The sequence below is a fragment of the Heterodontus francisci genome, chromosome 4 (genome assembly GCF_036365525.1).
Source record: "Heterodontus francisci isolate sHetFra1 chromosome 4, sHetFra1.hap1, whole genome shotgun sequence".
NCBI classification, from domain to species: domain Eukaryota; kingdom Metazoa; phylum Chordata; class Chondrichthyes; order Heterodontiformes; family Heterodontidae; genus Heterodontus; species Heterodontus francisci.
In genome coordinates, this window is record NC_090374.1 from 15,644,852 (window position 1) to 15,666,484 (window position 21,633).

Here is a 21,633-nt window from a genome sequence, read left to right on the forward strand (position 1 = left end):
TTCCTACAGAACACACTCGCACGTGCAGAGAGAGGACTGAGAGAACTTTACGAGATGGAGCAGGAAGGAGACAGGGAACCGAAAGTCTAAGAAAAGGGGATCAAGGGAGAAGGAGACAGTTAGGCTGCAGTTAGAATATTGTGTCCAGCTTTGGGCTCTTTATCTCAGCAAGAATGACAAGGTGAGGGTGCAGAGGAAATTCACTAAGATAATCCCAAGAATGAGAGATTTTAGTTAGGAGAGGGGAAACTAGAGAAACTGGGACTCATTTCCACAAGTACAGAAAAGGTAACATCACATCTAACAGAGGTGTTAAAAAGTTTTATGAAAGAAAATAGTGAAAAACTATTTCCATTGGTCGATAAATCATTCTGAGCCAGTCTGGATGGGGGACTTCAATGCCCATCACCAACAGTGGTTTGGTAGCATCATTACTGACCGAGCTGGCTGAGTCCTGAAGGAGATAGCTGCTAAACTGGGTCTGCAGCAGGTGGTGAGGGAACCAACATGATGAAGGAACCTACTTGACCTCGTCTCCACCAATCGACCAGTCACAGGTGCATCTGTCCAGGACAGTATTGGTAGGAGTGACCACTGCACACTCCCTCACACTGAGGATACCCGCCATTGTGTTGTGTGTCACTACCACCGGGCTTAATGGGATAGATTTCAAACAGATCTAGCAATGCAAAATTGGGCATCCATGAGGTGCTGTGGGCCATCAGCAGCAGCAGAATTGTATTCAGTAATCTGTAACCTCATGGCTCAGCTCATCCCTCACTCTACCATTACCATCAAGCCTGGGTTCAACCCTAGTTAAAGGAGGAGTGTAGAAGAGAATTCCAGGAGCAGAACCAAACATCCCTAAAATAGAGGTACCAACTTGGTGAAGCTACAACACAGGTTAACAACATGCATGTTAAACAGTGGCAGCAGCATGCAATAGACAGGGCTAAGCAATCCCACAACCAACGGATCAGACCTAAGCTTTGCAGTCCTGCCACATCCAGTCGTGAATGGAGGTGGACAATTAAACAACTAACTGGAGGAGGAGGTTCCTAAAACATCCTCATCATCAATGATGGCAGAGCCCAGCACGTCAGTACAAAAGACAAGGCTGAAGCATTTGCAACCATATTCAGCCAGAAGTGCTGAGTGGATGATCCATCTTGGCTTCCTTCTGAAGTCCTCACCATCATAGATGTCAGTCCTCAGCCAATTCGATTCACTCCATGTGATATCAAGAGACAGCGGTAGGCAATGAATATGGCAAAGGCTATGGGCACTAACCTCATCCCAGCTGTTGTACTGAAGACTTGTGCTTCAGAACTAGTCACACCCTTAGTCAAGCTGTTCCTGGACAACTACAACACTGGCAATGGCCCGACATTGTGGAAATTGTTCAGGTATGCTGTGTACACAAAAAGCAGGACAAATCCAACCCAGTCAATTACTGCCCCGTCAGTCTACTGTCAATCATCAGCAAAGTGATGGAAGGGGTCATCGACAGTGCTATCGAGCGGCACTTGCTCAGCAACAACCTGCTCAGTGACGCTCAGTTTGGGTTCCGGCAGGGCCACTCAGCTCCTGACCTCATTACAGCCTTGGTCAAAATATGGACAAAAGAGTTGAATTCCAGAGATGAGGTAAGAGTAACTGCCATTGATATCAAGGCAGCATTTGACCGATTATGGCATCAAGGAGTCCTAGCAAGATTGAAGTCAGTGGGAATCAGGGGGAAAACTCTCCACTGGTTGGAGACATACCTAGCAGAAAGGAAGATGGTTTTACTAGTTGGACGTCAATCATCTCAGTCCCAGGACATCACTGCAGGAGTTCCTAGGCCCCACCATCTTCAGCTGCTTCATCAACGTCCTTCCCTCCATCATAAGGTCAGAAGTGGGGATGTTCACTGACGATTGCACAATGTTCAGCACCATTCACAACTCCTCAGATACTGAAGCAGTCTGTGCCTTCATGCAGCAGAATCTGGACAACATTCATGCTTTGGCTGATAAGTGGCAAGTAACATTCGCACCATACAAGTGCCAGGCAATGACCATCTCCAACAAGAGAGAGAATCTAACCATCTCCCCATGACATTCAAAGGCATTACCATCGCTGAATCTTGCATCATCAACATCCTGGGGGTTACCATTGATTAGAAACTGAACTGGAGTAGCCATATAAATACAAGAGCGGGTCAGAGGCTGGGAATTCTGCAGCGAGTAACTCACCTCTTGACTCCCCAAAGCCTGTTCACCATCTACAAGGCACAAATCAGGAGTGTGATGGAATACTCTCCACTTGCCTGGATGGGTGCAGCTCCAATAACACTCAAGAAGCTCAACACCATCCAGGACAAAGCAGCCTGCTTGATTGGCACCCCATCCACAACCTTCAACATTCACTCCCTCCGTCACCAGTGCACAGTGTCAACAGTGTGTACCATCTACAAGATGCACTTCAGCAACTCACCAAAGTTCCTTTGACAGCACCTTCCAACCCGCGGCCTCTACCACCTAGAAGGACAAGGGCAGCAGCTGCATGGAAACTCCACCACCTGCAAGTTCCCCTCCAAACCACACACCATCCTGACTATATTGCCGTTCCTTCACTGTCACTGGGTCAAAATCCTGGAATTCCCTTCCTAAAAGCACTGTGGATGTACCTGCATCACATGGACTAAGTGTTTCAAGAAGGCAGCTCACCACCACCTTCTCAAGGGCAATTAGCGATGGGCAATAAATGCTGCCCTAGCCAGCGATGCCCACATCCTAAGAACCTAAAAAAAATTAACAAGGGGACATAATTTTAAGATTGTCACCGGAAGGTATGTTTTTACATAGAGGGTCATTGAGACCTGGAATGCTCTTGCACAAACAGTGGGGGAAGCCAAAACCACAATTGGCTCTTAAAAGGGAAGTGAATAAATATTTGAGGAAGAAAATTTAAGAACTTATGGGGAAGTGGAAGAAAGAATTTATATCGCGCAGTTCATGACCTTAGGATGTCCCAAAGCGATTTACAGCCAATTAAGTACTTCTGAAGTGCAGTCACTGTAGTAATGTAAGAGGCTCCTACATTAACCTGCTGCTGGGGCTGGGGGCCCATATAATCCTGAGAGTAATATACCTGGTAAGTATCATCCAACCCACTGCCACACACACTCATATATATATAGAAATTTTGACCTAGTTACTATTTTTAATTGAACATCATTGAATACAAAGTATTGAAGGGAGCAGTTAATATCCAGCAAACAGACAGTTAATATTATATGCGAAGCTGCCCAACAGCACCAGAAAAGAAAATTCCCTGGATTTTGATTCTTTGTGACAATGTTTCTGCACCGAGGGATCAGTTAGCGTTCTGCAGTGCAGAATACAGAATTGGCTCTGCACTGTGATAATATGGTTCTGTGTGTCTGTGTGCGTGTGTGGTAGACTGGAGATGCTGCATTTGCTGCTGACAGCACATGACCCCAGTCACTGATCACTGCTCAGCTTGCACATAACCAGACAGTCTAGTCTGTCAGCTTCTGTCACAGTCTCAAGGCTGCCTCAAAATTGCACCGCAAGTATTCTTCTGCGGGATTGTTTGAAATGTACTCTCCTAATTCTTATTGACGTAGGTTTGGCGAGGTTACCAGCGACTGACGGTTATCTGTCACGTAATGGATGGCCGCAGACACCTATTTTTAAAAATCTTGCTGCTGCCTTTCTTGCCCCGACTGATGAGAAGTAACTGCTAAAGCGAATCTTCATCAATGCTTTACTGTGCTCAGTGAACCAAAGGCAGTGCTATGAACTGTCTGTAGCACTCTGCCATGTTCAGTCAGGCACTAGGAGAAACTGCACCATTCAACAACAGTAATATTTTAAAATTAACTTTTGGGAATTACAGTCTCCCTTCTACTTAACCCAGATGATGCAAAATGACTCCCTCTAAAAAACTAGATTTGGTGGTTTCAGTGAGATCATTTGCCTTCTGTTATGGCACCTCATACGGAATTGGGAAGGGTCAAAGTATCACCTGATTTATAAAGAAAAGCTTAAACTCTAAATTGGGTCATAGATGCTGCATTTCCTGTGTATTTTCCTGGCTTCCATGCTACTGTTTGTTCTAGACTGGTATAGGACTGGATTAAACTCTCACAAATAGAAATAACTGTCAGCAATGTTATCATACAGACGCCTCATTCCCTTGTAGTAACTTATCTCTGTTTATTTTAATGGAGGCATTACCTTGTTTATCTTAGGCGTGTCTGTTAAGTCAGTGGAGATGACAATTTGAAGAGTGCTTGTTAAGCGTCCGTACGATAGCATTACTATCAGTCACTTCAATAACAACAACTTATATTTATATAGCACCTTTAATGTAATAAAATGCCCCTAGGTGCTTCACAGGAGCATGATAAAATAAAATATGACACTGAGCCACATAAGGAGATATTGTGATCAGATGACCAAAATCTTGGTGAAAGAGGTAGGTTTTAAGGAGTGTCTTAAAAGAGGAAAGCGAGGTGGAGAGGCAGAGAGGTGATGGGAGGATATTCCAGAGCTTATGGCCTAGACAACCAAAGGCACGGCCGCCAATGATGGAGTGACTAAAATCGTGGATGCTCAAGAGGCACAGATATTTCAGAGGGTTGTGAGGCTGGAGGAGATTACAGAGATAGAGAGGGGCGAGGCCATGGAGGGATTTGAAAACAAAATGAGAATTTTAAAATCAAGATATTGCTTGACCAGGAGCCAATGTAGGTCAGCGAGCACAAGGGTGATAGGTGAACGGGACTTGGACCTGGTGCATGTTAAGACATGGGCAGCAGATTTTGGGAGTTTACGGAGGGTAGAATATTGGAGATCATCCAAAAATGCAATGGAATAGTCAGGTTTAGAGGAAACAAGGGCATGACGAGAGTTTCAACAGCAGATGAGCTGAGACAGCAGTGAAATCAGGCAATGTTATGGAGGTAGATATAGGCGGTCTTAGTGATAGTGCAAATATAAGGTCGAAAACTCATTGCGGGGTCAAAGGTTGCGAACAGACTGGCTTAATCTCAGATTGTTGCCAGGGAGAGGGATGGAGTCAGTAGCTAGGGAACAGAGTTTGGATCAGGGATTGAAAATGACAGCTTCAATCTTCCCAATATTTAACTGGAGGACATTTCTGCTCATCCAATACTGGATGTCAGATAAGCAGTCTGATAGTTTAGCAACAGTGCAGGATTTGAGAGCGGTATTGTCAGCGTACCTGTGAAAACTAATGATGTGTTTTCAGATGTTGTCGCTGAGTGGCAGCATGTAGATGAGAAATAGGAGGGGCCCAAGGATAGATCCTTGGTGGACACCAGAGGTAACGGTGTGGGATTGGGAAGAAAAGCCATTGCAAATTATTCCCTGGCTACGATTAGATAGATAAGAATGGAACCAGGTTAGAGCAGTCCCATCCAGCTGGACAACAATGGGGAAGTGTTGGAGGAGGATGGTGTGATCAACCATATCAAAGTCTGCAAATAGGTTGAGAACGATGAGGAGAGAAAGTTTACCTTTGTCACAGTCACATAGGATGTCATTTGTGACTTTGATGAGAGCTGATTCGGTACTGTGGCAGGGGTGGAAATTTGACTGGAGGGATTCAAACATAGGTTCTGGGAAAGATGGGAACGGATTTGGGAGGCGACAGCACATTCAAGAGGAAAGGGAGGTTGGAGATGGGACGGTAGTTTGGAAGGGGTGGGGTGGGGTCAAGGGTTGGTATTTTGAGGACAAGGGGTGATGATGACAGATTTAAAGGGAGGGACAACACCTGAAGAAGGAAAACTGTTAACAACCTTGGCTAACATGGGGAGCAGCAGGGGAAGGTGGGTGAACAGCAGTTTAGTGGGAATAGGATCGAGGGAGCAGGAGGTGAGACAATGTTACGACCCGGTGAGAAAGAGGTCCAGGGTTCCCTTTCAGTCTTCACCTGGTTTTACTGTAACAGGGTTTAATTTTAAACACATCGTGTTTTTAGCTCCCCCTTGGTGAATCCTTGTTCACCGCTTTCCAATTATAAGGCAAAGAAACCAGCACAAACAGGCTTTCTTAGGTTTAAAGAAGAAAAGTTCAAATTTATTAAACTTAAACTCTAATCCAGTTAACGCCTATGGATACACAACTTCCCCATGCTGGCATGCATATGCGATACACACATGCAAATAGAGACAGAAAAGAACAGAAGAAAAACAAAGTGGAAAAGTTTGAGGCAATATCTGAAGAATTTTTGTTGCAGGTCTTCGAGCTCCCTGTAGAGTCCTTGATTGTAGGTAGATCTTGCTTTTCATTGGGGTCCAGTATTCTTCTTAAACCTTATTCACTGTAGGAGACTTTTCTCTCTTGGGGTTCATGTGTCTTCAGTGGATTCAGAGGCTTGAGAGAGAGAGAGATGGGAGCAGACAGGAGAGATCTTCTCAGTCTAGGAGCAAACAGACTTTCTGCCCAAACTGTTTGTACAAATTCAAAAAACTCAGGTTGCCCAGCAAGTTAGTCATGTGACTAGCTGGTTTGACCATGTCCGTTTGTGTATTCGGCCATTTTAGCAGTCAGCCTGGTGATCAAAAGTCCATTGTGGGTTGAATGTATCAGGGAATGTCTGCTTTGTCCTTCCAAACACCGTCTGTTAATATGCAAATGTCTTTTCCAGCCACGGCTGATCTGTTTAACAAGTCCTTTCTTCACTCCAGTAACAGTTTAAAATCAATGTTCATGATAAAATTAATGTGCCTCATTCTTGGCAGGTGGGGGCCTAGCATGACAACAAGATGAGCTCAGAGAGAGCATAAGGGGAGATAGGAGAGAAACTAGAGAAAGTTGCAAGTTCAGCGTTAGGGCATAGTGGGGGGAGCATTAGAGGAAGTTTGGCCAAGTGGGATAGTGGAAGGGAGGGACGCAGCAGAGGCAGCTGATCAGCTGATCTCGAGATTAGTGACAAAGAAGACCCTGAGCTCTTCACACTTATTGTTGGAGGTGAGGGTGGAGGGCACAGGGGAGAGGAGTTTAAAAAGATGGTAGAAGCCGTGGGTTATCTTTGCATTCCAGAACAATTCTGGAAAGTGAGCAATTTCAGCAGATGAGAGCAGGACCCGATCATGTTTTAAGTGGCCCAGCCAGGTATGGTGGTGAATAGCTAAACCAATTGTCAGCCTTTCAAGTCCGCGGCCCATGGACTTAAGAGAGCTGAGAGGAGGACCATACTGGGGGAATGGCTCGGGTGAGAGAGATTAATGGTTTTATTGGGGATTAGGGCATCAAAGGTGGAGGTGAGGATGCGGCTAAGCAAATCAGTAGATACAGAAATATTGTGGCAAACAGAGAGCCAGAGGCTAGATAGGTGGATTTTGAAAATGCAGTTGTATTGTGGGTAATTCAAAGTCAATCCAGAAACAACTGAAGGCACTGGATACTGCAAAGGCTACGGGACCTGACAACATTCCGACAATAGTACTGAAGACCTGTGCTCCAGAACTTGCCAGACCCCTAGCCAGGCTGTTCCAGTACAGCTACAACACTGGCATCTACCTGGCAATGTGGAAAAGTACCCAGGTATGTCCTGTGCACAAAAAGCAGGATAAGATCAACCCAGCCGATTACCGCCCCATCAGTCTACTCTCAATCATCAGTAAAGTGATGGAAGGTGTCAGCGACAGTGCTATCAAGCGGCACTTGCATATCAATAACCTGCTCAGTGACGCTCAGTTTGGGTTCAACCAGGGTCACTCAGCACCTGACCTCATTACAGCCTTGGTCCAAACATGGACAAAAGAGCGGAACTCAAAAGGTGAGGTGAGAGTGACTGCCCTTGACATCAAGGCAGCATTTGACCGAGTATGGCATCAAGGAGCCCTAGCAAAACTGGAGTCAATGGGAATCAGGGGGAAATGTCTCCATTGGTTAGTCATATATAGTGCAAAGGAACATGGTTGTGGTTGTTGGAGGTCATCTCAGCTCCAGGACATCATTGCAGGAGTTCCTCAGGGTAGTGTCCTAGGCCCTAACATCTTCAGCTACTTCATCAATGACCTTCCTTCAACTATAAGGTCAGAAATGGGGATGTTTGCTGATGATTGCACAATGTTCAGCACCATTCGCAACTCCTCAGATACTGAAGCAGTCCATGCAGAAATGCAGCAAGACTTGGACAATATCCAAGCTTGGGCTGATAAGTGGCAAGTAACATTCGCGTCACACATGTGCCAACCAATGACCATCTCAAACAAGAGAGAATCTAACCATCTCCCCTTGACATTCAACGGCACCACCATCGCTGAATCCCCCACTATCAACATCCTGGGGGTTACCATTGACCAGAAACTGAACTGGACCAGACATATAAATACCGTGGCTACAAGAGCAGGTCAGAGGTTCGGAATCCTGCGGCAAATAACTCACTTCCTGACTCCCCAAAGCCTGTCCACCATGTACAAAACACAAGTCAGGATTGTGATGGAATACTCTCCACTTGCCTGCATGGGTGCAGCTCCAACAACACTCAAGAAGCTCAACACCATCCAGGACAAAGCAGCCTGCTTGATTGGCACCCCATCCACAAACATTCACTCCCTCCACCACCGACACACAGTGGCAGCAGTGTGTACCATCTACAAGATGCACTGCAGCAACGCACCAAGGCTCCTTAGCCAGCAGCTTCCAACCCGCAACCTCTACCACCTAGAAGGACAAGGGTAGCAGATGCATGGGAACACCACCACCTGCAAGTTCCCCACAAGCCAAACACCATCCTGACTTGGAACTATATCACCATTTCTTCACTGTCGCTGGGTCAAAATCCCGGAACTCCCTTCCTAACAACATTGTTGGTGTACCTACCCCACATGGACTGCAGCGGTTCAAGAAGGCAGCTCACCACCACCTTCTTTGGGCAATTAGGGATGGGCAATAACTGCTGGCCTGGCCAGTGATGCCCACATCCCAGGAACGAATGAAAAATAAATTCCAGGGACGGATACTGGAGGGTTGGGGCGTGGGAGGGGGATGTGAGTGGAGAGTGATACAAGGAAGTGATCAGAGATGGCCTTAACTATGATTGATATGATGGGACTAGATTTCGTTAGATGGCAAAGTCAGGGGGTGGCCGTGAATATGGGTTGGGGAGTTTACATGGTGGGAGAGATTTCTTTCAGTGCTTTCTACCTGATTCTGAGCAATTACATAAGAAATGTGTAATGATAAGGTGTGGTTGTTCCTTCCAGCAGACCTGGTACAATTTTTACACATGGGAAAGGAACAGCCGAATGTAAAATGTCTACAAAGACAGAACTAAGATTTCTCCCCAACTCCCAAAGGCAATTAGATAGAAACTGCAGGATATCGACCTAACATTTTACAATCGACAGTAATCAGCCCTGAAATTCCTTGAGAACAGTCCCATGGCTCTGTGAGCAGCATAGCTGTACAGTATCATACTGTGTTTGATCTAGGACAGTAAAGGGCAAATTGAAATGATGTGCTCTCAGCAAGGTGATGTTCTGTGCCTGGAGCACCGATCCTTAATTCTTTTCCCTTAAATCTCTTCCATGTTCACTCAGACCCTGTTTTTCAAAGTCCTTCTCCGGTATGGGGTATTCAGATAGAGGTAGTAAACTTGTATTTTCAGTCAGCTGCATCCTATTTATAGGATGGACTGGAATCACTGGTCCTCATCTACAGCCAGATCTCACTGCTGGCTCCAAGTGCCACACCCCGGTACATCGTCTCAGCTGACGTAGTGATGGGAGAAATGATGAACATGACACCACCTGGGTGGATGTCTTTCTTGATAAAGTTAACGGCCAGGACAGAAGGATTCCAAGCGGCTCAAGTGACCATCATGTTCTGGACCAGGCGTTGTTGGTATATAATAAATAGCAAGGGAAGGAGGGTCCCTTCAAGGCTTGGTCTGCAACCCCCCTAGGAGAGGAAAACTCTGAATCCAAGCCTATGGCTTGGAGACCTCACTGCCGCCGTGCCAGTTCACTGGGCCACAACAGATGAGCTCCAGGCTTAAAGGGTGGGGTCAGTCAGCGCAAATTGTACTCCATCTTAAAGCACCACTGCGCAGGCAGGAAGGAAATCTATCCACCCCCAATTATAACTCAGCAAGTCAGTCCTGCAGCGATGGGAAAGCGGCGAAAACAGCAGGTGTAAGATGGCACTGGCAGCCACAGTTCCAATCCTGCATGCAGGCGGCTCAGGATTTTGTTCGCTTTGATGATGACCTAGAGACGACATCATCACCCAGTCGCACCCTGAGCGACCAAGCACCCTTTTTGAAGGACAGCACTGCTCGCTCCAAAATTGGAAAGAGGCCGTGAAAAGGTGGCCTCAACAAATGTTCATCTCCCTACCACCCAGTTGGCTTGCCCCGGTCAACAGGCATCTCTTAATGCGGTCAAACTATGACAGAGTAGGAAACGTGAACTCCTAACCTCGCTTCAAAAGGTAGGAAAAGAATAAAAATTCTGAAACTCGCCTGCTGGAACATGAGAACAATGCTCGACTCTGGTGACAACAGCCGCCCCCACAACGTTCAGCCCTGGTGGCCCATGAGCTAGCCAGACTAGACATTGATATAGCGGCCCTGAGTGAGGTCCACTTCTCAGAGCAAGGCAGCCTAACGGAACACAATGCTGGCTACATACTCTATTGGTCAGGTAGACCTCAAGGTGAAAAACGCCTCTTCGTTATCGGCTGAATGATGAAGAAGACTATCGCCACTAAACTTTCAAGTCTGCCAATCAGCCACTCCGAAAGTATCATGCCCCTGCGTCTGCCCCTCCAAGACCAGCAGCATGCAACCCTCATCAGTGTTTATGCTCCAATCCTGAAGGCTAACCCAGCTGACAAAGATAAGTTCTACACAGATCTCTGAACTCACCCAGAATGCCCCTCCCAAGGACAAAATTGTCATCCTTGGCGATTTCAACGCCATAGTGGGGCATGACAGCCTGGCATGGAAGGGAGTGCTCAGAAACCATGGAGTTGGAAACTGTAAGGAAAACAAACCTTTACTTTTGGTACTGTGTGCAGAAAAGCAGCTGGCCATAACCAACACCTTCTTTCAACAAAAAGATTGCTTCAAGACCACATGGATGCATCCCCGGTCTGAACACTGGCACCTGATAGATTACATCTTGGTGCGCCAGTGTGACCTAAAGGACGTCCTGCATACTAGAGTCATGCCCAGTGCTGACTGTGATACAGACCACCGTTCAAAGCTGAACTTCCATTTCAAGCCTAAGCCCATGAGACAACACATCAAACAAATTTCGAGTCAGTAATCTGCAAACCTCATCTTTCAGAGATAGATATCAAGCAACCTTGCAGGCTAGACTGGAACATCCCGATCTCACTGTTGATTGCACTCCAGAAGAACTCTGGGAACACATCAAATCTGCAGTACTGGATACTTCCAACGAGGTCATCGGACCCAGCAACAAGAAGAATAGGGTTTTATGAAAATGACAGGGAAATTCAAGAAATGCTAAAAATAAAAAGGTCAGCTTATCAGGCTCAGCCAGCCAGCCAATGGAAAAAGACAGCCTATTGTCAAGCATGCAGCACCCTTCAATGTAAACTGAGGAACATCCAAAATGACTGGTGGATTGCAATTGTGGAATAAACTCAACTGTACGCAGATACTGGCGACATAAGAAGTTTCTACGAAGCACTAAATCTGTCTATGGATGAGCACATCAAACCCAAAACCCCTTGAGCAGCGCTGATGGCAAGACCCTACACAGTGACAAGGAGTCAGTCCTGGATCACTGGTCGGAGTACTTTGAAACTCTCTTCAGCGCCAAGTGCACAGTGCATGATACTGCCATCAATCGCATCCAAAAACAACTTGTCAAAGAAGAACTAGATGAGAGCCAAACATTGGAGGAATCTGTGACTGCCATCAGCCAGATGAAGAGCAACAAAGCCCCCGGAGTCGATGGAATTCCACCCGAAGCCTTGAAGCATGGTGGCCCTGTCCTATGCACCAAGCTCCATGAGTTTTTCATGGCCTGTTGGGAACAGGGCAGGTTTCCACAGGATGCTATTATCATCACCTTGTACAAAAACAAAGGAGAAAAATCAGACTGCTCCAACTACCGTGAGATCACCCTCCTTTCCATTGCTGGGAAGATCCTGGCTTGTGCCTACCATTGCGGAAGAAAACCTCCCAGAGAGCCAGTGTGGTTTCAGATCAAACAGAGGCACCATAGACAATTACAAGAAAAGTAACATGAATAAAACAAAGGCCTGTACATCACTTTCGTAGACCTCACCAAGGCATTCGACACTGTGAGCAGAGATGGACTTTGGAAAATCCTTGAAAAACCTGGATGCCCACCCAGGTTCCTGGCCATGGTGAAGCAGTTTCATGAAAATCAGTATGGACAAGTCAAGCAAAACAACGACCTGTCGAGTCCCGTCCGTATCTCCAATGGCATGAAGCAGGGATGTGTGGTGGCCCAATCTTATTCACCATCTTATTCAGCATGATGTTGCAGCAGGCAACGGAAGACCTTAGGGAGGGAGTTTATGTACACTTCTGGACTGATGGAAGCCTTTTTAACCTCAGGCGTCTTCAGGCTCACACAAAGACACAAGAAAAACTCATCCGTGAACTTCTTTTCGCTGATGACTGTGCTTTCCTGGCCCACAGCCAATCAATTTGCAATGCATAATAACATGTTTTTCCGAGGCAGCACAACTCTTCAGACTAAAAATCAGTTTAAAGTAAACTGAAGTCCTGCATCAGCCTGTACCCCAAGAAGAATATAGACCACCAAGCATTGTCATCGAGAGAACCGAGCTGAACAAGAACAAAGAACAGTACAGCACAGGAACAGGCCATTCGGCCCTCCAAGCCTGCGCCGATCTTGATGCCTGCCTAAACTAAAACCTTCTGCACCTCTGGGGACCATATCCCTCTATTCCCATCCTATTCATGTATTTGTCAAGATGCCTCTTAACGTCGCTATCGTACCTGCTTCCACCACCTCCCCCGGCAGCAAGTTCCAGGCACTCACCACCCTCTGTGTAAAAAGACTTGCCTCGCACATCCCCTCTAAACTTTGCCCCTCTCACCTTAAACCTATGTCTCCTAGTAACTGACTCTTCCACCCTGGGAAAAAGCTTCTGACTATCCACTCGGTCCATGCCGCTCATAACTTTGTAAACCTCTATCATGTCGCCCCTCCACCTCCGTCGTTCCAGTGAAAACAATCTAAGTTTATCCAACCTCTCCTCATAGCTAATGCCCTCCAGACCAGGTAAACGTCTCCTGTACCCTCTCCAAAGCCTCCACATCCTTCTGGTAGTGTGGCAACCAGAATTGCCCGCAATATTCTAAGTGTGGCCTAACTAAAGTTCTGTACAGCTGCAGCATGTCTTGCCAATTTTTATACTCTATGCCCCGACCGATGGAGGCAAGCATGCCGTATGCCTTCTTGACTACCTTATCCACCTGCGTTGCCACTTTCAGTGATCTGTGGACCTGTACGCCCAGATCTCTCTGCCTGTCAATACTCCTAAGGGTTCTTCCATTTACTGTATACTTCCCATCTGCATTAGACCTTCCAAAATGCATTACCTCACATTTGTCCAGATTAAACTCCATCTGCCACTTCTCCGCCCAAGTCTCCAACCAACCTATATTTTTAGTTTAGAGATACAGCACTGAAACAGGCCCTTCGGCCCACCGAGTCTGTGCCGACCATCAACCACCCATTTATACTAATCCTACACTAATCCCATATTCCTACCAAACATCCCCACCTCTCCCTATATTTCCCTACCACCTACCTATACTAGTGGCAATTTATAATGGCCAATTTACCTACCAACCTGCAAGTCTTTTGGCTTGTGGGAGGAAACCGGAGCACCCGGAGAAAACCCACGTAGACACAGGGAGAACTTGCAAACTCCTCACAGGCAGTACCCAGAATTGAACCCGGGTCGCTGGAGCTGTGAGGCTGCAGTGCTAACCACTGCGCCACTGTGCCGCCCACCTATATCCTGCTGTATCCTCTGACAATCCTCATCACTGTCCGCAACTCCACCAACCTTTGTGTCGTCCGCAAACTTACTAATCAGACCAGCTACATTTTCCTCCAAATCATTTATATATACTACAAAGAGCAAAGGTCCCAGCACTGATCCCTGCGGAACACCACTAGTTACATCCCTCCATTCAGAAAAGCACCCTTCCACTGCTACCCTCTGTCTTCTACGACCAAGCCAGTTCTGTATCCATCTTGCCAGCGCACCTCTGATCCCGTGTGACTTCACCTTTTGTACCAGTCTGCCATGCGGGACCTTGTCAAAGGCTTTACTGAAGTCCATATAGACAACATCCACTGCCCTTCCTTCATCAATCAGCTTCGTCACTTCCTCAAAAAACTCAATCAAGTTAGTGAGACACGACCTTCCCTTCACAAAACCATGCTGCCTCTCGCTAATAAGTTCGTTTGTTTCCAAATGGAAGTAAATCCTGTCCCGAAGAATCCTCTCTAATAATTTCCCTACCACTAATGTAAGGCTCACCGGCCTATAATTTCCTGGATTTTCCTTGCTACCCTTCTTAAACAAAGGAACAACATTGGCTATTCTCTAGTCCTCTGGGACCTCACCTGTAGCCAATGAGGATACCAAGATTTCTGTCAAGGCCCCAGCAATTTCTTCCCTTGCCTCCCTCAGTATTCTGGGGTAGATCCCATCAGGCCCTAGGGACTTATCTACCTTAATGCTTTGCAAGACGCCCAACACCTCCTCCTTTTTGATAACGACATGACCCAGACTATTGACACTCCCTTCCCGAGACTCATCATCCACCAAGTCCTTCTCTTTGGTGAATACTGATGCAAAGTACTCATCTAGTACCTCACCCATTTCCTCTGGCTCCACACATAGATTCCCTCCTCTGTCCTTGAGTGGGCCAACCCTTTCCCTGGTTACCGTCTTGCTCTTTATATGCGTATAAGAAGCCTTGGGATTTTCCTTAATCCTGTTTTCCAATGACTTTTCATGACCCCTTTTAGCCCTCCTGACTCCTTCCTTAAGTTCCTTCCTACTGTCTTTATATTCCTCAAGGGCTTCGTCTGTTCCCAGCCTTCCAGCCCTTATGAATGCTTTCTTTTTCTTTTTGACTAGGCTCACAATATCCCGCGTTATCCAAGGTTCCCGAAACTTGCCAAACTTATCCTCCTTCCTCTCAGGAACATGCTGGTCCTGGATTCTAATCAACTGAATGCCGTCAAGCAATTTACTTGTTTGGGAAGCGTCGTCTCGTTTGATGCCACCATGGACAAGGAAGTGGACAATAGGCTTTCAAAAGCAAACAGTACATTCGGCAGACTCTACAAACGAGTGTGGAACAACCACAGCCTCAGAGCACACACCAAACTCAAAGTGTACAAAGCCGTGGTCCTCACCACCCTTCTCTATGGCATCAAGTGATGGGTCCAATACTTCCGTCGTGTATGTCTTCTAGAACGCTTCCATCAGCGCTGTCTCCACAGCACCCTCAAGATCCGCTTGCAGGACCGCATCACAAACATTGAAGTCCTGGAAACAGCCAACATCACCAGCATCAAGACCATCCTCCTGCTAAGCCAACTATGTTGGGCGGGTCACATTGCCCAGATGGACAACGGTCACCTGCCCAAAACTGTGTTGTATGGAGAGCTGACCACGGGTAAAAGGAAGAGAGGGGCCCCATGCAAACGTTTTAAGGACTCCCTGGAGAAGTCCCTCTCTGTGCCACATCGGCCAGTGGGAAGCGCAGGACACAGATCGTGATGCCTGGAGATGCTACATCAGGAGGTCTACAGACACCTTTGAGACTGAGAGAGGAATCAGCATGAAAGAGAAAAGGAGGAGAAGGATAGATCCAATTGCCCCGAGCAGTGACTACACCTTCACTTGTACCCGCTGTGGGGGAATCTGCCGGTCATGGATAGACCTGACTAGCCACCGATGAGTACAACCTTTCCAAAATCTTCATCCATGAAGAAATGCCAAGAGAGTCTCCTCCCAGCACTGCTGTTTGTGGGATCTCACTGTGCACAAATTGGCTGCTGCATTTCCAACATTACACCTGTCGATTGTTGTAAAAACCCATCTGGTTCACTAATGTCCTTTAGGGAAGGAAATCTGCTGTCTTTACCTGGTCTGGCCTACACGTGACTCCAGACCCCCAGTAATGTGCTTGACTCTTAAATGCCCTCTGAAATGGCCTCGCAAGCCACTCAGTTGTATCAAACTGCTACAAAGTCTAAGAAAAGGAATGAAACCGGATAGAGCACCCGGCATCGACCTAGGCACGAAAACGACAACGGCAAACCCAGCCCTGTCAACCCTGCAAAGTCCTCCTTACTAACATCTGGGGGCTTGTGCCAAAGATGGGAGAGCTGTCCCACAGACTAGTCAAGCAACAGACTGACATAGTCATATTCACAGTCATACCTTACAGGCAATGTCCTAGACACCACCATCATCATCCCCAGGTACGTCCTGTCCCACCGGCAGGACAGACCCACCAGATGTGGCACCACAGTGGTATACAGTCGTGAGGGAGTTGCACTGGGAGTCCTCAACATTGACTCCAGACCCCATGAAGTCTCATGGCATCAGGTCAAACATGGGCAAGGAAACTTCTTGCTGATTACCACCTACTGTCCCCCCTCAGCTGTTGAATCAGTACTCCTCCATGTTGAACACCAATTGGAAGAAGCACTGAGGGTAGCAAGGGCTCAAAATGTACTCTGGGTGGGGGACTTCAATGTCCATCACCAAGAGTGGCTCGGCAGCACCACTACTGACCAAGCTGGCAGAGTCCTAAAGGACAGAGCTGCTAGACTGGGTCTGCGGCAGGTGGTGAGGGAACCAACAAGAGGGTAAAAGATACTTGACCTCGTCCTCACCAATATACCTGTCACAGATGCATTTGTCCATGACAGTATTGGTAGGAATGACCACCACACAATCCTTGTGGAGACAATGTCCCTTCTTCACATTGAGGATGCCCTCCATCGTGTTGTGTGGCACTATCACCATGCTAAATGGGATAGATTTCAAACAGATTTCGCAACTCAAAATTGAGCATCCATGAGGTGCTGTGGGCCATCAGCAACAGCAGAATTGTACTCAACCGCAATCTGTTATCTCATGGCCCAGCATATCCCCCACTCTACCATTACCATCACGCTGGGGGACCAACCCTAGTTCAATGAAGAGTGCAGGAGGGCATGCCAGGAGCAGCACCACGCATACCTAAAAATGAGGTGTCAGTCTGGTGAAGCTACAACACAGGACGACTTGCATGCTAAACAGCAGAAGCAGCATGCGATAGACAGAGCTAAACAATCCCACAACCAACGGATCAGAGTTAAGCTCTGCAGTCCTGCCACATCCAGTCGTGAATGGGAGTGGACAATTAAACAACTGACAGCAGGAGGAGGCTCCACAAATATCCCCATCCTCAATGATGGGGGAGCCGAGCACATCAGTGCAAAAGACAAGGCTGAAGCATTTGCATCCATCTTCAGCCAGAAGTGCCGAGTGGTTGATCCATCTCGGCCTCCTCATGAGGTCCCCAGCATCACAGATGCCAATCTTCAGCCTATCTGATTCACTCCATGTGATGCTGACAGGGGTTGAAGGTTGCAGCTGTGAGGAAAGATTGGATTGGCTAGGGTTGTTTTCCTTAGAACAGAGGAGGCTGAGGGGTGACTTAATTGAGCTATACAAAATTATGAGGGGACTAGATAAAGTCGACAGGAACTGTTTCCCCTCGTGAAGAGTTCAATTACCGGGGACACAGATTTAGGTAGAGTTATTAGAGGAGAGATGAGGAGAAACATTTTCACCCAGAGGGTGGTGGGTGTCTGGAATTCACTGCCAGGAATGGTGGTGGAGGCAGAAACCCTCAATTCTTTTAAAAGGTACCTGGACATGCACCTGAAGTGCTGTAACCTGCAAAGCTATGGACCGGGTGCTGGTAGGTCGGATTAGATTGGGCGGCTAGCTTTTTCGGCCGGCACAGACACGATGGGCTGAATGGCTTCCTTCTGTGCCGTACTTTTTCCATGGTTCTTTGATTCTATATCAAGAAACGGCTGAAGGCACTGGATACTGCAAAGGCTACGGGCCCTGACAACATTCCAGCAATAGTACTGAAGATCTGTGTTCCAGAACGAGCTGTGCCCCTAGTCAAGCTGTTCCAGTACAGCTACAACACTGGCATCTACCCGGAAATGTGGAAGATTGCCCAGGTATGTCCTGTACACAAAAAGCAGGACAACTCTAACCTGGTCAATTACCGCCCCGTCAGTCTACTCTCAATCATCAGTAAAGTGATGGAAGGGGTCGTCAACAGTGCCATCAAGCGGCACTTGTTCAGCAACAACCTGCTCAGTGACGCTCAGTTTAGGTTCCACCAGGGCCACTCAACTCCTGACCTCATTACAGCCTTGGTCCAAACATGGACAAAAGAACTGAACTCCAGAGGTGAGGTGAGAGTGACTGTCCTTGACATCAAGGCAGCATTTGACCGAGTATGGTATCAAGGAGCTCTAGCAAAACTGGAGTCAATGGGAATCAGGGGGAAAACTCTCCACTGGTTGGAATCGTACCTAGCGCAAAGAAAGATGGTTGTGGTTGTTGGAGGTCAATCATCTGAGCTCCAGGTCATCACTGCAGGAGTTCCTCAGGGTAGTGTCCTTGGCCAAATCATCTTCAGCTGCTTCATCAATGACCTTCCTTCAATCATAAGGTCAGAAATGGGGATGTTCACTGATGATTGCACAATGTTCAGCACCATTCGTGACTCCTCAGATACTGAAGCAGCCCATGTCTATATGCAGCAAGACCTGGAAAACCAGTCTTGGGCTGATAAGTGGCAAGTAACATTCGCACCAGACAAATGCCAGGCAATGACCATCTCAAACAAGAGAGAATCTAACCATTTCCCCTTGTCATTCAATGGCATTACGATCACTGAATCCCCCACTATCAGTATCCTGGGGGTCACCATTGACCAGAAATTGAACTGGACCAGCCACATAAATGCAAGCTGCTCTCACAGCAGGTCAGCGTCTGGGAATTCTGCGACAAGTAACTCACCTCCTGACTCCCCAAAGCCTGTCCACCATCTACAAGGCACAAATCAGGAGAATGATGGAATACTCTCCACTTGGCTAGATGGGTGCAGCTCCAACAACACTCAAGAGGCTCGACACCATCCAGGACAAAGCAGCCCGCCTGATTGGCACCCCATCCACCACCTTGAACATTCATTCCCTCCACCACCAACACACAGTGGCAGCAATGTGTACCATTTACAAGATGCACTGCAGCAACACACCAAGGTTCCTTCGACAGCACCTTCCAAACACACGACGTCTACCACCGAGAAGGACAACGGCAGCAGATGCATGGGAACACCACAACCTGCAAGTTCATAGAAACATAGAAAATAGGAGCAGGAGTAGGTCATTCGGCCCTTCGAGCCTGCACCGCCATTCAATACGATCATGGCTGATCTAAATGGCTGACCACTTATCCTTAGACTGTGACCCCTGGTCCTGGACTCCCCCGCCATCGGGAACATCCTTCCTGCATTTAGTCTGTCCAGTCCTGTTAGAATTTTGTAGGTTTCTATGAGATCCCCTCTCGTTCTTCTAAACTCTAGTGAATACAAGCCTGATCCATACATCAGTCTTGCCACCCCATAAATCAGTCTGGTGAACCTTCGCTGCACTCTCTCCATAGCAAGAACATCCTTCCTCAAATAAGGATACCAAAACTGCACACAAGACTCCAGATGTGGTCTCACCAAGGCCTTGTATAATTGCAGCAAGACATCCTAGCTCTTGTACTCGAATCCTCTCGCTATGAAGGCCAACATACCATTTGTCGTCTTAGCTGCCTGCTGCACCTGCATGCTTACTTTCAGCTACTGAAGCACAAGGACACCCAGGTCTCGCTGCACCTCCCCCTTTCCTAATCTATCGCCGTTCAGATAATCTGCCTTTCTGTTTTTGCCACCAAAGTGGATAACCTCACATTTATCCACATTATACTGCATCTGTCATGTATTTGCCCACTAACTCAACCTGTCCAAATCACACTGGAGCTTCTCTGCATCCTCCTCACAGCTCACACTCCCACCCAGCTTTGTGTCATCTGCAAACTTGGATATATTACATTTAATTCCCTCATCAATATCATTAATATATATTGTGAATAGCTGGGGTCCTAGCACTGATCCCTGCGGTACCTCACTAGTCACTGCCTGCCACTCGGAAAAAGATCCGTTGAGCTATATTCTATTTATTCCTACTCTTTGTTTCCTGTCTGCCAGCCAGTTTTCTATCCATGTCAGTACCTTACCCACAATCCCATGTGCTTTAATTTTGCACACTAATCTCTTATGTGGGACCTTATCAAAAGCCTTCTAAAAGTCCAAATACACAACATCCACCGGTTCTCCCTTATCTATTTTACTAGTTACATCCTCAAAAAATTCCAGTAGATTTGTCAAGCATGATTTCCCTTTCGTAAATCCATGTTGACTTTGTCCGACCATGTCATTGTTTTCCAGGTGCTCTGCTATTACATCTTTTATAATGGACTCTAGCATTTTCCCCACTACTGATGTCAGGCTAACTGGTCTATAATTCCCTATTTTCTCTCTACCTCCTTTTTTAAATAGTGGTGTTACATTAGCTACCCTCCAATCCATTGCAACTGTTCCAATCTATAGAATTTTGAAAAATGACCAGCAATGCATCTACTATTTCTAGGGCCACTTCCTTAAGTACTCTGGGATTTAGATTATCAGGTCCTGGGGATCTATTGGCCTTCAATCCCATCAATTTCCCTAACACCATTTCCCTACAGTTCTTCCTTATCACTAGACCCTATGATCCCCAACATTTCTGGGAGGTAATTTGTGTCCTCCTTTGTGAAGACAGAACCAAAGTATGTATTTAATTGGTCTGTCATTTCTTTGTTCCCCATTATAAATTCCCCCAGTTCTGACTGTAAGGGACCCACATTTGTCTTCACTAATCTTTTTCTCTTCACATATCTATAGAAGCTTTTACAGTCAGTTTTTATGTTCTCGGCAAGCTTACTCTTACTCTATTTTCCCTTTCTTAATCAATCCCTTTGTCTTCCTTTGCTGAATTCTGAACTGCTCCCAATCCTCAGGTTTGCTGCTTGTTCTGGCCATTTTATATTTCTCCTCCTTGGATCTAATACTATCCCTAATTCCTTTTATAAGCCACAGTTCCACCAGACAGGAATGAACAACTGTTGTAATTCATCCATGCGCTCTTTAAAAGCTGCCTCAATTGCCTATCCACTGTCAACTCTTTAAGTAACGTTCCCCAATCTATCATAGCCAACTCACGCCTCATACCTTCATAGTTTCCTTTATTTAGATTCAGGACCCTAGTCTCGGAATCAACTCTCTCACTCTCCATTTTAATGAAGAATTCTATCATGTTATGGTCGCTCTTCCCCAAGGGACCTCGCACAACAAGATTGTTAACTAATCCTTTCTCATTACACAATACCCAGTCTAGGATGGCCTGTT

The 21,633-nt window shown here is 46.7% G+C and overlaps 1 protein-coding gene across 11 annotated transcripts in view; it reads right to left on the minus strand.

Moving 5' to 3' along the window:
• Positions 1–21,633, minus strand: part of poln (polymerase (DNA directed) nu) — a 549,154-nt gene that overhangs the window by 75,666 nt on the left and 451,855 nt on the right. The gene's annotated exons all lie outside the window — the stretch shown is intronic.